Below are 7,103 nucleotides of genomic sequence, written 5' to 3'. Positions count from 1 at the left end.
CTCCCCCGCCGTGGGCACGTCTGGACCTTGTCGGGCAAGGTCCTGAGGCAGGGCCGGAGGAGCAGGTGCGGCCTCGGGGCTGGTGTACCCCTCCCCTTCCATCCAGACAGAGCATGAGGGCCAGAGAATGCGGGGAGCCCCCAGACCCAGATGTGCCCTTGTGGGTAGAGAATGCGAAGCAGAACCAGGGACATGAAACAGACCCGCACACCTGCACCCTTGGAAAGCGAGACCTGAGAACGGAGACCGAGTTCCCATAAACGCCGGTTTCTGTGTGTGCACGTGGGCTTCTGTGTGCGCGTGTGTTTGCCCACGTGTACGGTTTCTTTTGTTCTGCTGGCTCGCTCTGTGTGGGGGTCAGAGGGGCTATGCGGGCCGCAGGGCCGCCCTGGGCCTCCTTGCAGGGCAAGTGCTGTTGTGACCATGTTCGAGGCAACGAATCCATCTGTCCCCAAGCCTCCCACGGGGCACTGCCAGCCCCCTGTAAAGCCGGAGCAGGGCCCTGACAGCACCCGCGCCCACCCGTCGCAGCGGCAGGCTGAGCTGGGTGTGCGGGTCTGAAAGGCAGCGTCCTCCTGCCCCTGTGGGCTCATTATTCCCTGGAACGGGGGCAACATAATGCATTTTCATTTACTCAGCCTTAAGCATATGTAAATTAAAGGGTTTTCTTTTATTAAAAATAATACTGAAACTCACCACTGATGTGTTTTTGTTATTCTAAAAAGAAGCAGCACTAGAGGAATGAGGCTTTAATGGCATTTCACACTCAGGCATGTGTCTTGCTGGAGAAAGCGGGGCCTCAGCGCCCCAGGCCCGAGCGCCTGAATGGAGCACCGCCGGAGGGTGACTTTCACTCCGTACACTCTCTCCAGTCTCCAGTCGGGATGGAGGGAACAGCTCACCCCGGTTGGAAGCCTCATTGTAGCCAAGAAGGAAAAATAAATTACAGCTCTCCCGTTGGCGCTGTGGAACGTCGGAGCAGCAGGGTGGGCCGGGGAGAGGAGGTGCCGGAACGTTGCTGACTCAGGAGGGCTATGGTGCAACCGTCAAGGTGCCCTCTCCCTGCCCAGGCGGTCCCCCTGCCCAGACGGCCACAAGCCCTCAGCAGCCTCCCTGCATGAGCCCTGGGCCCACAGCCCCGCACGCGGCCCCTGCCACCACCCCCACGCACCCCTCCGGGAACTCCTCCTCCTGTGCCCCCAGAGGTGGTTCAGCCCTCTGTTCGGCGGCCTGCAGCGCTTTAGAGCAACAGGAACGCCCTCCCCAGCCGTGCAGGCTGAAGGCCAAGATCAGAGTCCGGGAGCTGCTCCCCCTCCCAGGTCCCATTGCCCCACAAGTCCATGGTGCTCCTTCCCTGGCTCCAGGTCCCTGCCTCGTCACCACATGGCATCTCCTCTCCTCATCCTGTAAGGACCTCGGTCCTACTGGATTAAGGGTCCACTCTCCTCCCGTGCAACTTCCTCTCATCTTAACGAAGTGCACCTGCAGTGACTCTGTTTCCTAGCAAGGTTCCAGGAAGGTCACGCACCCTCTAGTCTTGTGAGCGGCTGAGGACCACCCAGGGCGTGCTGGACGCACCGCGGGGTCCCAGACCCAGACCCGCGTTCAGCAGAATGACAGCAGCCTGGCCGGGCCTCACCTCTACTGCACCGCTCCCTCGTTTTACGAGAGCTTCACCCCAGGTGCTCGACTACATTGCCTCCCAACACCTCAGTGTACAAACCTTCAAGGGTCACGCTGAGTTGATGCATGGAGTCCTCACCTGTGGTCCCAGGTGACACATGCGGGGGACGAGCCTTTCAGAAGCCAGCCCTCCGAGGCAAAGGGTGACCTCAGGACCACAGCCCCATCCCCCGCTCTCCTGCTCCAGTTCAGTCCCCGGATGGGTTACCCTCGCTCACCCAGAGCTGAGACCCTTTCGTGCCCCGTTCCTCCCAACCTGAGGAGAAAGGAGGGCATGGGGGCCAGTTCAGTGGGTGCCGAGGGAACGGCCAGTGGAGGAGGTAAGGACAGCAGGCCAGCAGACAAGGGTCCAGATCCCCCTTCCAGGACCAAAGTGTGAAGCTGAAACTCAACATAACTGCCCCCAAGTGCAAGAACTCCGTCCTGACTGCACGCCTTCCGCCGAGCCCAGCTGAGTGCTCCCGGTGAGCACACGCGAGGGGGAGCGAGGGGGCCTGGGGGCTGGTCTCCCCTCCAGGACCTCAGGACCACAGCCTCATTCCCCAGCTCAGGGGGTGCTGACAGCTCACAGCTGAGAACCCCTCAGGCACCTTCTCAGCCGGAGGAGGCCGCCCCTCTGTACCAGGAGGAGTGGTGCCGCCCAAGCTTACGGCACCAGGAGCCTCAGAAGAGGACCTTGTTTGCAAATGAGGCCTTTGTAGATGCAGTTAGTTAAGGTGAGGTTACAGGGTCGGTGGCTTTTTCCAACATGATTGGTATCCTTACAAGAGGAGCAGAGACACCGACACACAGAGAGGACAGCTGCGTGGCAGTGGAGGCTCCTGCGAGCCAGAGCGCACCAGAAGCTGGAAGAGGCAGGAATGACCCTCCCCTACAGGCTTCCAGGGGACCACAGCCCAGCTGGCACCCTGCCCTCAGGCTTCTGGCCTCCAGAACAGTGAGACATACTCTTGTGCTGGTTTGTGGTCTGCGGTTCCAGCTGCCTTGGGCTACACCCCTGCGCTGCCTGGCCCTTCCCAGGCCTGAATTCAAGGAACCCTTGAAGAGCCACCCCACCCAGAGCTCCCCACTCCTGTGTGCAGCCCCCCGCCCTAGAGAGCAGTGTTGGGCTGGTGGGCTGCACAGACGACCTTTCCTTCACTTCATGAGCAGTTCCACGCATGCTGCTCTGCTCTGCTGTAACATCCCAGAAGCCTGGGTGGGCGTGCACGCCGGCGCACCTCTTGGGGGGAGCCAGGCGCTACACCTGCTGGGGTCACAGACTGGTCTATCACAGGGTGAAGCCCTGGTAGGTGCTGGCTTCTTGAGTGAACTCCTCCGAGACGTGGAGCCCTCCGCTCCCTCTGCTCCACTCACCGCCAGGCTGGCAGCAGGGGGCCCTGGGCCTGGAAGCGTCACCCTCCCTGCACTTTGTGAGTAAACAGCTAGAACCTGGGGTGGGGCCGGGGCCAGTGCTCTGCAGCCTGAGGGCTCAGTGAAGGCGGCCCTCCCCTCACTGGTGGTTACGGGCGCTGGCCTGATGGTGGGGCCCCCAGGCATTGCGCCACCTCGACTGACCGCTGCCACCAGGTAGGTCACACGGGGCGGGGCTGAGATTCAGTGATTTAGCTGGACTCACAGTAGCCCAGCATGTCTCAGGCAGACACCCTGCCTGGGGCTGAGATCCAGAGGCAATCTCCCAGGCAGGAGGCCGCGTCCGTAAACAAGCTCCCAGCCATCGGAGGGCGGCCTCGGGCACTGACCGAGGGGAAACACCTCGGGGACCCCAACAGGGCTCTCAGCTGAGTTTTCCACAAAGCCACCTCCAAGGGGTACAATCAGGGTCTTACAAACCGTCTCCGAACTCACCTCATACAACGTGGATTCATGCAGAACCTTCCAGTGACTGAACACAGACAGGAAAGTCAGCCCCACAGCCAGGCGATGCTGAGGACCAACAGGAGCAAAGAAAGTTTTCTCACCCGAGAGTTGGACGTTTCCAGCATCGGCGGGTGAAGCTGGGTCAGGAGGGCTACGCACAGAGCAGGATGCGGACAGAGGACGCGCCGCAGGGCGGCAGATGCTGACTTTTGCAGCCGAGCACAGGCAGGTCCTTGGCGTCTAAAGCATAGCCCCGCTAGAGGAGTGTGGCCCAGCAAGTCCGCGGCGGGGTAACTGTGTTCTGTCCATCATTTCCTGCAGCTCTGCGCCCGAGAGGCAGGGAGTGACCCTGTGATGACTGGACACGTCAGGTGCCGGTTGGCAGCAGACCTGAGCGCTGGCCACACCCACCAGCTCCGGCCTTCTAAGATGCCACAGCACCCTCCGTGCCAGGTCCTCTGCTGCTGTGAGACGGCGAGCTGGCAGAAACGAGGAAGACGGCCCAGCAAAACCCAAGCCCATGGCTTTCTGTGGCTCCTCACAAAGACCTGTGGCCGTTCACTCCTTTCTTAAAGCAGCATTTTTTGTCTGTTTCGTTCCCTCCAGTCCTTCCCGGAAATATTCCACTACAAGAGAAGGTGCCCTTCTAACACGTGACATCCAGGTGGAGAGGAAACAACTGGTCCAACGTGAAAGCCGACCAAACCTGTCCCCAAAGACGGCGCCCGGGGGGGGGGGCACCACCAGAGTGCTTCCGTTTCAGCGGCCTGCCCCCCACATGGCACCTCACGGGTCTGGGCTTAGGAATTAGAGACATTATAGAAAACGGAAGAGCCAACCCTGAAACCAGCTGTTTGTCACCAAAACACAGAAAGTTCACCAAGGTGACCGCGTCTTTGTTCTTACTAGGTGCCAGGAGCAGATGTGCCACCCGCACCCCACAGGGCAGAGGCGGTCACGCAGGCTGGCGCCCGTCCCTTCCAAGCCCCGGCCACAAACACAGCGGAGCCACGGGCAGCTCAGGCGCCGGGGGCACCGACGCCCCACGCGGTCAGAAACCCTCCTGGAACTTTCGCCCAAGCTGAACACTAAACGCCTCCCGTTAACCAGAGGCCTTACCGATAACACGATCAGCCAATTAACACATATTTTGTATGTTCCACGTAGATACAAAATTTTGTACATTCAAGACATACCCAAATCTTTCTTTCGATATTTCTAGGCCACACAGTTAATCTGTGAGCTTTTTCAAATGATCATAAATCTCCCCCAAACTGTCCAATATATTTACTGGTTCAAATCCACATTGTTTAAGACTCAACTGTACTTCTTTTTTAATAAGACCACTCATAAAAGGGATTCTTAAGAAGCAGTTCTAAACACACCCAAGCAGGGCGGTGCAGCGCAGCAGCCAGCCCCTCTGGCAGCCGCTCGGGCCACGCTGCCCTCGCAGCGGCCTCCTCAGTCCTGCGGAGCTGCCCTGCGGCCCGGCCCTTGGCCAGAGCCTCAGGCTGGGGCTCCCTCAGCCGGTGCAGCGGGCCAGGCTGCGCGGGGAGAACACCGGCGCGGTCGCCGACGGTCCAGGTGGTGACGCCGCTCGTTCGCCCTGGGATGCTCATCTCTCCCTGAAAACGACCGCCAGTAAATCACTATTACGCCGCGCTAGCCTTCAGATGGTTCTCCCAGGCTTCACAGGGGAGTGCAGGCAGTCCGGCCGTAGACCTCTAAGCTGAGCAGACACTTCCATGCTTTCTCCATGAATCAGCTGTTCAGCTGAAGGAGGAGAACTCGTCAGTATGAACACCGATCTCCCTTCAGACTTAACACAGCGTATAGCCCTTTCAGCACTCGGAGGGCCGGATGTGGCCGGAGCTGGGTCGGGGCAGAGGGCAGAGGGCAGAGGGCAGAGGCACCAGCCGGCCCCATGAGGGAGGTGGAAGGATGTGCCGCTCTCCTCCCACCCCGCCTCTGATCATGACTGCGGGGCTCGCGGCAGCTTTGTTCCCCTGAAATGCAGCCCAGGGAGCAGACGTCGCTGCCTGAGTCACATCAGACAAGAGCCCTTCCCCGCGCCCCCCCGAACTGTGCCATCTCCGGGCCTCTCCTCCTCCTCTCGCAGTGGACGGGCCCGCCCCCTGGGACACCAGACCCAGAGGGACAGCAGGCACGGCAGCATCTGAGGCACCTCGCTCTTGAACAGGCTGCCCTCAGGGAAATGTGGCCGAAGCCGAGGGCAGCGTGGGAGGCACCTGAGTGCTCTGGCTCCCCCGCCAGGGTACGAGCACGGCAGGGAGGCTCTGCAAGGGTCTGGCCGGGCAGGAGTGGCAAGCAGGTGTGAAGAGCAACAGGAGGGCAGCACAAGGCTTCCATCCCGCGAGCTCAGGGCACTCGCTCCAGGTGACGTGTCCCTCAGGGAGGGGCCTGTCATGGGGCAGATGGAGGCTGACGTCCAGCCGTGCCATCCAGCAGCTGTGCCGTGCACCCCGAAATAGACCTGCACCCGGGCCCCCGTCTGCAACGCCCTCACCCCCAGAAACAACCTGCAACCAGCAGCAAAACAGTCACGTTCTGCCCACCCGTTCCTCCCCCTGTGCCCACCGGCTGGTCCTCAGCAGGGACCCCACGATGCCACTGGCTTCTGTTGATGACTTTCCACACCCGCCCCTGAATGGCCGTGAGCGCACGTTGCTGCGCCGGCCCGGGTGATGGACACAGCAGCACCTCTAGTGAAGGGGCCCCGGGGCCAGGGAAGCAGCGTAAGGAAGATGCCACCAGACTGCGCACCTGTCTCCACCTATAAACTGAAAACATATTTATCCTGTTGTTGCTGGGTTTTTTTTTTAATAGATGGGAATTCATTCACTTTGCCATGAGGAATGCCAAAGAAATGCATAATTACCAATGAAAAAGGAAAGCCTTTGGAGGCTGTTTACTTGGGTGATGACACAGATGTTCCTTTCTCCTTGCTGGGCCACCCACAGAAGGGAGCGGGACAATGGGCCGGGCCCCGGCACAGGCAGCCCCAGAGAGGCCTCCCCGCCGGCCCGGCCCCTTCAGCCCAGGCCGCCCTCCCTCCCACACAGCGCCGCTCGACCCGCTAATTACATGTCAGCCTGGCGACTCCATCCCGCGGCTCCCCCACCCCCAGCCGCGGCCACAGCACGCAGGCAGCGCCCAGGTTTACAGTTTGGCGTGTCTCTCTTAATTGTCCAAAGAAAAAATCACGAAGAAAATAAAAAGGGAAACAATTAAAATTTCAGAAAACAGAGAGGGCTGGCTCGGGAGAAAGGATTCACTCTGCACGCGTACCAGGATCGAGCGAAAAGCCCGAAGCTCCACCTTCACGCTGCCCTGGCCTTGGACACGCCGAGATAAACCACCCGCAAGCTCTCAGGGCAAATCCCGATGTCTCTTCCAATCGGTAAATTGACGGCTGCGTGTTAGAATCGGGCGGCTCCAGTGACGGAGGCTTTAAGTTGCCCGAGCAAGGAAATAACAAAAGTTACATCATTTCCATCAACATTCATCGTTCTAATTGCCTGAACCTCCACCAGAACAAA

This window comes from Vicugna pacos, chromosome 14, assembly GCF_048564905.1.
Source record: "Vicugna pacos chromosome 14, VicPac4, whole genome shotgun sequence".
In the NCBI taxonomy this organism is placed as follows: domain Eukaryota; kingdom Metazoa; phylum Chordata; class Mammalia; order Artiodactyla; family Camelidae; genus Vicugna; species Vicugna pacos.
Note: the sequence above shows the minus strand (reverse complement) of the source record.